Raw genomic sequence first — 11122 nt, 5'->3', positions numbered from 1 at the left:
ATAAGGTTGCCTGGTGGTCAGAGCTAATAGCAAGCCATAGCAGAAGGGCACGCCTTTAATCCCAGCACTTGGGAGGTAGAGCTAGGCAGATCTATGTGTGTTCAAGAATTCAGCCAGCATGGAGACACACGCCTTTAATCTCAATATCAACCATAGAGGAAGTGGAGGTCTGTACAGACAGGCCGTGACAAGGAGGTCATGTGGTTGGGTTTACAACCAATGAGAAGGCAGAACAGAAAGTCAATAAAAAGGACAGACACACAGGAAGTAGGCCTCTTTGCTGAGGAGAAGGACAGCAGTGGCAGTGAAGGGTAAGGCTTTTTAGCTCTTAGCTATTGCTCTGACCTCCTGGGCTCTCAACTCTGCAATTGGCTCTGTATTTCTTATTTTAAAAAAGACTGTTACATCTACATTTTTCTTATCCTAAGAGTCTGTAATGTGTACTTATTATATATAGCATGGTACTTATTATGTAACCATCTCCAGTACCACACATGGTGGGATAACTGCCTGGCACCAGCTTTTCTAATACAGAGAAAACATTTATTTCACAGACATTAGGTAATTCTCACTATTTTTATTCAAGTGTCAGGATAGTCTATTTTTATAGACATTCCATCTTTTTCTTTCTTTTTTATCACATTTGTTTTGGTGACATTAAATTTATCTATATCACTTAGAAATGGAGGTGTTTTTTTCACATTGATGTTAATGAAGCTAATAATAGATGATTCTAAAAATTCTTATCACTTTAGTCATAGAATTTCATCACTTTTCCAGCATTAAACTAGAGAGACATTTGGTTAACAAGAAGCCCTTGCTAGCTGGGATATATTAGAAATTTCAACCAACATGTCAAACTAATCATGATTAATATCAGCCTAAATATTTTATTTCATGTCAGTTTTAAGCCAAGTTGTTTCTCCATCTTAGTTTTTCAGCAAGGTCATGACCCAACCCTGTCAACCATTTACTATTCCCCAAATTGTAGCATTTGAATCCTCCCTACAATGGGGGTGGGGATAGGGGGGGGGGGTTGGGGGGGTGGAGTATTCACAGCACACAAGTGTTTATATTCATATTCATTTTTAATGACTTCCTTTTGTAAGCATTAGAGATTAAATAACCCCATATAATATATAATAACTTCATCAGGAATGTTTCTTAAACTCATAACATGAGCCAGACTTGTTATATACACTAAACGTACTCTTTTCTCTTTCTTTTTTCTATTTTTTTGGTGTTAGCAATCAAACCCAGGGTCTCAGTCATGCTAGTAGTCAAGTAGTCCCCCACTGATGTATATTCCCAGGCACCAAGGGAGACAAAAACAACTGCCTGCTCTCAAGACAGGAAATGAGATCAAAGAGACAGTCACTTATAAGTAAGAGTGGGTTTATTTTTGTTTTTTCATTTGTTTGTTTGCTTGTTTTTGGTGTTTTGACATCAGAACTTTCTGTTACTACTGGCTCAGCTTACCCAGTCCAAGGAACATGGAATTTTGTTCTAAGATAGTCCTGAAGTCCTTGTATCATTTTAAACTTTCTGAAGTATCACTCATTTAAATCTCCCATGTTTCAATCTTTTGGACTTCTCATGTAAAGTGAAGGTAGAGGTCACAGGATGTATTGATGCCTAAGTGATGACGCTGATACAAAGAGTCAAGGACAGTAACAGCAAGCTTTCAGCTTAAGTACCAGGAAAGGCAAGTTATCTTCTAGGACTAGATGAGTGGGGGCTTGAGATACGGCTCAGCCATCTTAGAAGACTAAGTTCCATTTTCAGCACTCTACATGGCAGCTCATAGCCATTTGTAACTCTAGTTCCCAGAGATCAATCATTCACTTCTGATCTCTTTGGGCACCAGGTATGCATGTTCTATAAATAAAATAAATAAATCTTTAAAAAAAAAAAGACTTAGAGGAACAGCTGATTTAGGGAAAAAGTAAGAGTGTTTTGTTTTCAAAATAGTAAGATCTGTTGTAGATATGTGAAGTTTAAACATTGGCTAGACAATTTCTCAACAAGTCAAGATTTCAGACAAAAAAAAAATCCAAAAACTTCCAGGTATAAAGTGGAATTTTTAAGATGAGGTTATTTAAAATGTGATTGGGGAATGTATTCATTAAGCGATGAGTACAGGTACCAAAGTAAACATTTTAGAGATGTCTAATCATCTGGAGAATGAGGACAGGAAGGTGACTAAGAGGGGAGAAATGTGAGTGGGTTTTAAATTTTGTGGGAGAAAGAGCATGGTTCCAGAATAGTGCATGTTGTACTGGATTCTGATACTCAGTACCAGCTACAGCCTTCTAAAGTGTCCCCTGAGTAGAACTTTTCCCCTGAAAATGATGGAGTGCTTCTTATCATCCCTCATCCACAGGATTCTGGTTTAGATTAACTCTGAAAAACATTAGCTCATTCATAGGGAGTAGCCATAAGACTCCAAAACCAGTGGGGGTGGCAATGTGAGTGAACATGTAGGAGCTCTGCAGCAGGACAAAACTGATCAGGTATGGGTTACATCTCATGGGGTGGGCCTTAAATCCAACCAAAGTGTGGTTGGCTACTCCCAGAACATTTGTGCTATGGTTGCACCAATATATCTTGCAGGCAGGATGCTGTTGTGGGTTCCAGGGTGATGATTAGCTTTCTCCTCTGGTAGCATGCAGAGTATGTTCTAGCATCATGAACACTGGCTAGTAAGGATGAAACTTCTAATTAGACATGAGCTGGACTTCTCATGTTCAATGACTCAAGTAAAGTGTGTTGCTGTCTTCATCAGTAGGGCCTCACCATCAGGTTGTGGAAAGTTGCTTCCCATATTGTTGAGCAAGATGAAGACTGAGCTCAAAAAACAAAATAAACAAAAAGATGAAGACTGAATATCACCATCCAGTTAAAAAGGTTGAAGCCAGTGATGATCTTGTAACAGTTTTCATTGGTGTCCTATGAGGGGAAACATTGATGGTATAATCTCACTGGAAATGTAAAGATTTAAAAAAAACTTATTTTATGAGTATCAGTATAAAAGGAGGAATATAATTGTGAGTGAAAAGTAATGTGGAGTCAAATGGATAGGTTTTATGACTGTTATATTTCTTTAAGGTAAGAGATGTTGGAGCAGATATAAGTAAGTTAATGTATATGATTTAATTCAGAGGAGAAACTGGCTGATAAAGAGGAGGGACAATTGCAGAGATCACATTCTTAAGGGCTGTGTCTTCTAAATGAAATAGAAAGAGCCTTCACTAGCTGAAGATGAGAAGGGAGCCAGAGGAGTTTGAAGGAAGAAGGGAGACGGTGGAGTGCAGAGCAGATTGCTCACCGGGCAATCACCAGGAAGTTCATGGAGTCACAGGTGAATGGCCTGGGAGCAAGAACACACTCCTGGTGATTCACCTTCTCCATCTAGACCCACACCTACTAGAATTTTCAGGAAATTCCCCAAACTAGTGCCATTTGGTGAGATATTTCATATTCAAATCATAGCAGTGTCAACAATAGGGAAGGCAGAGGATAACTACAGGAAAATAAAGACTGTCCAGAGTGATTATGCTGCAGTGGAACTCAGATTTTAGGGATGAAACTTATGACAGTGCTTAGAAAAGCCCTTGAAGATCAAGAAGAACATCCACCCTCTTTCTATAGCCAATTGTGTATTGAATATGCAAGAAAAAAGATCTTTCATTTGAGGATTTCATCAAAGCATCTGAGTTCTCAGGAGAAAACCTAGGCCAGAAACACACTTGAAGGAAGTTTTAAGTCATAATGAATGGAACAAGAGTGTGGGAGGAGGGGCTGGAATGACAGTTCAGTGGTTAAGAGCAGTCACTGCCCCTCCAGAATACCAGATTTCAGTTCCCAGCACCCACATGGGGCAGTTTACATTTTATGCCCTCTCTAGCTTTTACAAGGATGTTACATAAACACCCCAAAGGCCACGTGTAAATAAAAACATAAATAAATGTTTTAAAATTAAAAGAAAATAGTACAGGAAGAGAATTCAGAACTGAAAGGTAATGTAAGAATGCTGGCATACAGCTAACTAGTGGTTAGAAAAATCAAAATAGAAGATCCACTCCTCAGAATTATGTCTTAGGCTTTGGCAATGGAGGGTGGGTGGTCAGCAAAGAAATAGTGTTACCATGCTGTTTTGCTGATGGAGATATTAAACCCAAAAGTGGAATATATTCTCCTGGCTTTTTAAAATGTACTAGCTTATTTTTTTCTCATCTTAAGATTTTGATACTATTTCTATCTGTTCATTGACTAGAATTATGCTAGAATCATTAAAAGTAGAGGGTAATAATTAGGCTTATCCCTAATTGTTGAAAATTTCTGACACTTTAATTACAACAAAGTTCATAGAATTGAATCTGATTGCAATGAAATAAGCTTACTATCCCTAGGCAAAACAATATGATGGGTATATCCATTACTTCTTTAACTCAGAATTGCATTACACTTCTAAAGCATTTGGTCTTTTAAGCAAAAAAATAAATAAAATAAAATAATAATGCAGAATTAGTCATGATGTACACATCCTTAATTCCAGGACTCAGGATGCCAAGACAAGTGAATCTGAGAGTTCTAGGCCAACCTGGGCTGCATAGTAAGACTCTCTCAATAATAACAGTAATAATAATAATACTGATGACGATAGAAAGCTGGGTGAAGTGGCACACACCTTTAGTCCCAACACTCAGGAGTATGAAGCAAATAATATTGATTATATTTAGAGAGCTAATGATTTAATTTCTTCAGTCACCCTGGTATGCTCCCACTCTCCTTTACACAATGCCTTCATTGAGAGAGAAAACACATGTCATGTTCTTCAAAGCATGGCTAATGTTCCAAAAATCTTAAAGATGGCAAAATGAACTGTGTCCCCTAATGTTGCATCTAGTCCTCAAATGGTATTTATCATATGCATCTTTTACCAAGTTAAGTTTTTTCTTGACCAGACTTTAATTTTAGCTGATTGCCTATTGGGTTACCAGTCTTTTCTGTCCAGGTGGTCTAAACTCTCCATTGTTACATCATTGCAGAGAGGGGGAGGCTACAGTTCTGCATTTCTACATTCACAATTTTTACCGAATACTAAGAGACACTAATTTATTAATCTTTGGTTCCAGATATACTCCTGTTTGCCTTACCTATAATATCAACTGCAGCTCATTGTGGCCATTATTTATTAATCCTGTGAGAACAGTAACTCCTTTATTTCCCTTCTGGTCCACTGGTGGTAGCCAGATGGCAATAACAGATTCTAATTAAATGGGAAAATTTTCAGTCTCTGCTAACAGAAGTGTTCTATCCCTTTTTGGGAGCCAGAATATCTAGTTTGGCAGAGACTAACTTTGCAGAGATAGAAAACAATTCTTGTAAGCTAGTCACTGTGAGTTATAGGAAGACAGGTGGATGCTTCCTCTTTCTGCTGCCTCCTGGACCTCAGGCTCTTGGAAACACAGCATCATGTATTAGCTGTCGCTTTAGCCAACATTCTGCTTTCTGCAGGACAGTTCCTAAACTACAACAGGTCTCCTTGAGCTAACAGACTAGCTGAGACTTCGACCACTGTCTACTTTTGGGTGAAATATAAAGCCAGACTACTCCACATTTGCAACTTCTTTCCAAGAACCTTTGCCACAAAATGGGTTTCTTTGTCTAAAGTATTATTGTCTGTGAGAGTTTGGACATTTTGAAATTCTCAGGTGACTTCCGGGAATAAAGACAAACCCAAATGAACATACACATTGATTTTTTTCTTCAGAAGAATTTCTACCTCCTCCCCAAGGTCCACTGAAACCAAACATCACCTAGAGGCTGACTTCTGTCGTCACTTAGTAAAGTGACATGTTGAAGGCTCAGGCTCAGAACTAGAAAAGCTCCAAGTGATGTTTGGAAACTTAGAAATGGCAATAGTTTTATTTACATTGGTGGGGCGAAACACCAGTTGTTAAACTTGTATAGTACCCATAGTTGTCATTGTCTGTGTATGTACAACGTAAGCATTAGAGTGGTTAAGAGGGGGCAGCTGAAAACCACACGAAGTCCATGCTGAGCTGATTAGGCAATACATCCTCTCTAATGAACTAGAGCATAAATAGGCAACCCCACATATGTTGAACCTGTATCCATATGTTCAAGCACTTATTGCTTCCTCTAATGTTCTCATTTCTCACCTTTTCCAGTCCCTTAATTAACCTGTTAGTACATTCTTCACTGTCCCAGAGTCAATGTTTACCCATCTATTACCTGTCTTCTCACTTAAATGCAATGAATAAAAATCTGCCTACTTGGAAAATTACTCGCCTTTCACAGTCCGCTCAATGCTCTTTTTGGTGTAAAGGGGCAGGCAGTCACTTTAGAAACAAAACAGGCCTGGGTAGTGCCCTTCCTCCTTAGTTGAATGTAAGAAATCCAAAGCAAATCTTCCTATAAGGGTAGAAGCATGGGGTGAAAAAGAAGGATACATTCCAGAGGTGAGTGGATCTAATTGTTCTTAAGATTTGGAGGTGCTTGGCCCCACCGAAGTTCTTATACTGGATGCTTGGTCTCCACATGACAGTGTCGGGAGCTGGTTGGACCTTTAAAAGGTGACACCTAGTGGTAGTTGATTGATGATAAGTCCGTTGTTTTCAGTGGATCATGAGTTAGTTATTCAGACAAAATTGGTATTAAAAATAACAGTACCCCTGGACCTTCCTTTCCTTTTGTGTTCATTAGTCTTGTGGATGTTCCCATTATTATGTAAGTCACCATGACATTCTCACCAGAACAGAGTTAATGTTGACACCATGCCCTTAAGGCTATGGACCTGGAGCTAAATAAAATTCCTCTCATTAAAGCACCCAACCTTGTGTATTTCATTATGGTAAGATGAATGGGCTCATACAGTTGACTTCGTGTAATTTACTTTTTCATGTAATTTACTTTGCCTCCTAGACTTGCACGAGCCAGTCCCAAATGTACCATGTCCATTCTAAAATTGAGTCAGTGGCCTTATAAAGGCTCTCAGTTCATGATGAGTAGTCCAGTACATAGCTTCTCAGGATCCCATGACCAGGCACTCAGCCTGTATTTGGGTCTATTACGATGTAGGAAGAGAAGCTGGGAGGTGGTGGCGTATGCCTGTAATCCCAGCACTCGGGAGGCAGATGCAGGTGGATATCTGTGAGTTCGAGACCAGCCTGGGCAGGCTCCAAAAGCTACAGAGAAACCCTGTCTCAAAAAACCAAAAACAAAACAAAAACATGTAGGAAGAAGTTAGAAAAGCTCATGCTTGTAATTCCTCCACTTTGGAAGCTGAGGCAGAAGGATTGCCAGTTTGCTCTGTGTAGTGAGTTTCAGGACAGCCTGGGTAACAAAGTAATACCTTGTCTCAGATAAAATATACAGGAAGCCGTTGTTTCAATGAGGAATAATCCTCTACTTACAGAGGTCTTGCTTCTGTGCCCTAAAGGTCTGTACAACCTCATTGTGGATTGAATAAAATGTGATGTAACCAATTGACCTTCACCTCACAAAGGAAGCCCCAGGATTCCTGGGCCACTGAATCACCATGAACATTCCCACAACTCCCAGAACATTGTAAGCAGCAGCTTCTTCTCTCTGGAAACTGTATTGTTTTAGTGTTTTTAAAAAGGTTTGCACTTTCTTCTCCCTAGTCTGACTAGCCTAGTGTGATCAACACAATAAAAAGGGATGTATGTTCTATTCTGGGGAAAAACATATTCAAACTAATCTTCAGCACAGTGGAAGAATATGATTCCCTGCTGCTTCAAAAGGAATTCCTCACAGAGGAATCAAAACAAACAAACAAAAACCCAGAGTTGTAATTGTGTTGCCTTAGTGAAGACTCAGGTCTTACATAAACTGGGATTGGCTGGGCCACTTAGATAGTTCCTGATAATCTTAGAAAATGCATCAACATCCTCCACAGCCAAACAAGATAGAGCAAAACTTCAGTATGGAAACTAGACATTACTATCATTAGAACCTCTCTCCTTGTCTTATTCGACTGCTTTTTTTAAACCACAGTCCCTGTAATTTTTCTCTAGATGGATTAATACTTTAATTTTCTGTGTCTACTAGGGTAGAGGAGTACTTCAGAAACCTCTCCCCTCTTTTCCTCCAGCATGGATTAGAGTACCAGCATGAGGAATTTTCCAGCTGCTAAGTTCCTGATTAAATATATGAGGCTCAGTAAAATTGTCTTGTGAAAGACCCAAACACTCTCTGGACCAACCATAATGTGCTTTGCTAACACTCTATTTATTCTTTGGCCTCCTTAAACTCCCATTCTACACAGAAAATCGTAACAGTGGGTCTAGTTCACTGGTAGTTTCATGCTAGACCCACATTTTAGAAAAGAAAGCACAGCTACCCTAAAAGCTGTGTGAAACCAGTTTTGTGAATGTAATAATGTTATACAGTTAAGAATGCTTTGGGTATTTCTTCAAGAGCCCTTTGTCTTTGTTCTCAATCAATGGGCTGTCTCAGTGAACTGACAGTTCTGGAGCCAGGGTTGAAAGCTAATTTTCCATCCCAATATTTGATACCAGTTTGTAATGTAGCCAGATTTTTCTATTATTATGATATCAATTAAGTCCAATGCAGATAGCGGACCAGCTACATTAGCTTTAACAGGAATAGATGGAGATAGGTCTTTGCAGACTGAAGCATCCTCATTGCTGCACTGATCATGCTGCCTATTCCAGCAGCTTCATCTATAGTAGCATCCCTTCATGCTCAGAGAATGCCTGAAATCACAGGTAGTTCCAGACCTTGCACAGACTGCGACTCTTGTTCTCTGTACACCTACATACAGTGTGGTTTATAAATTAGACACAGTAAGATGTTAAGTGCAATAATAACTGAACATAACCAAAATGATAACACTGCAATAAATTATATATGAATGTGGTTTCTTTCTGTCAAATACTTAACTGCCCCATTTTTACCCTTTTTTTGATGATGGGCAATAATGCAATAGTTAGATGATTTGACAAAGTGAGGTGAATGAAATCAGCATGAGGTTACCATGTGGAGTCACTAGGCACAAACACCTTGATACTGTCACAGTCAGTCTGACACCCAAAACAGTTAATGAGCAACTAACAGAGTGGAGACAGCGCACAAGTAAGTGGTGGAAGTTGTTTGCATCTTGGACAGGGATGAGGTGATATTTCATCTCACTTTGTAGAATGACAGACAATATATAACTTAAGAACTGTTTATTTCTGGTATTTCTGTTTAGTGTTTCCAGATCACAGTTGACGGTGGGTATCAGAGAGAATGGCCTGTTGTGTTTCACAGCTTCATGCTGCCACCTGCCCATGCCAGTTTCAAAATGTTGTTCCCTCCTTTGATACCTGGGACCCCAGGTTTATAGTGACACCTTCATGCAGATACAGGCCTTCCTAACATGTGTTCTTTGTTGTCTTAGTTAGGGTTTCTAGTGCTGTGAAGAGACACCATGACCACAGCAACTCTTATAAAAGAAACCATTTCTTTGTGGTGGCTCACTTACAGTTCAGAGGTTCAGTCCTTTATCATCATGGCAGGACATGGTGACACACAGTCAAACATGGTGCTGGAGCTCAGAGTGCAACAGCAGAATCCAAAGGCAACAGAAAGCTAACTGAGACAGTGGGCAGTATCTTGAGCATAGAAGACCCCAAAGCCCACCTCTACAGTGATCATTTCCTCCAACAAGGCCACACCTCCTAATAGTGCCCTTCCCTATGAGCTTATGAGGACCAATTCCATTCAAACTACCACTGTTGTCATTACAAAAAAGGCGGTACCTTTTGGTCCTCCCTGAAAACCTAGGTAGATAATAGTCTCCAATTACTTTTACTGTACAAATTCACCTTAGGTTTGCCAACTCCCTGAGACTGCAATCACCTCTTTCAGTATCATATAGCACTATGAAATCTCCACCCCATGTACCAATGGTCATTTTTATAGATAATCTTTACATATAACCAGTTTTAGGAACACTTGTCAGAATGTTGGACGTTAGTTAGTGTAAATAGCCCCCATGTCAGTGACATATCATAGCCTTGTTTTCTCCTCTAGATTAATAAGCCCAAAATTCCCTCCTGTGCTTCAGTCTCTGACAACACCTGTGCACTAAACTTCATGGTTCTTTTGATGGGCACATTCTTTCTTTCCAGAACAATGTTTCTTGCTACCTTGGAAGCAAATTGGGCAAGTAGAGACAATAATTCACAAAAACAAGTATCACATTGCTCCAGAAAAGCATTCCACAGCATTCAGGTACAGGGATGCTTGTCATTTAACAAGAAAAAGCCTGGTGTTTCTTACTGGCCATGAGATTTGATGCTTAAAATTCTTGAGTTCACAACTTCATCAGCTTACTTCATGTTTCAAGGCTCCTTCTGCATGTGTATTCAGTCTTGTTTTGAGACTTTGTTATGAGAATGACCAAACCTGAAGTCTCATTAAAAATACTAAAAGTATAATTACCTGGCAGGGGAGAAACCATGATCACGAAGGTGGTTTTCCCAGGGCGAGGCTTATCCATTGCACTCCAGATGTGCTGACCCCTGCGATTTCCCCAAATGCGGGAAACTCGACTGCATAATTTGTGGTAGTGGGGGACTGCGTGCGCGCTCTCCCCTGTTTAAAAAAAAAATACTAAAAGTACAGGCTGTCTAGTTCATTAAAAAGATAAGCTTTTTTTTTTTTTTTTTTTGGTTTTTCGAGACAGGGTTTCTCTGTGTAGCTTTGCACCTTTCCTGTAACTCGCTTTGGCTGGCCTTCAACTCACAGAGATTTGCCTGCCCCTGCCTCCCAAGTGCTGGGATTAAAGGCATGTGCCACCACCGCCCGGCCAAGATAAGCCTTTTTAAAAAAGACATTCATTAAGCTCTCCAACTTTCAAATCATGCGGTCAAAATCAGCCATTTAAACTATAATCAATTACTTGTCATTTTTCTCCCATTGATTGAATATATTAAACACTTAATGGTCCATTCTGTTTTCTAGAAAACAGAATCAGATATGGAATTTGCTTATGAATCCTTCGTTGAAGATACATAATCACAGGACACTGGGGATATCAGTGAAGAAAGGAAAGGAAATATAA

General features: G+C 39.5%; 1 non-coding gene across 1 annotated transcript; it reads left to right on the top strand.

Moving 5' to 3' along the window:
* Window positions 1-10492: 10492 nt before the first annotated feature.
* LOC118572049 lies at window positions 10493-10656 on the top strand. The gene has a single exon (XR_004943429.1). It is a non-coding gene; the product is annotated as a U1 spliceosomal RNA (small nuclear RNA).
* Window positions 10657-11122: the final 466 nt, after the last annotated feature.

The sequence above is a fragment of the Onychomys torridus genome, chromosome 21 (assembly GCF_903995425.1).
Source record: "Onychomys torridus chromosome 21, mOncTor1.1, whole genome shotgun sequence".
In the NCBI taxonomy this organism is placed as follows: Eukaryota; Metazoa; Chordata; class Mammalia; order Rodentia; family Cricetidae; genus Onychomys; species Onychomys torridus.
This window is presented reverse-complemented; position numbering and strand designations above follow the sequence as displayed.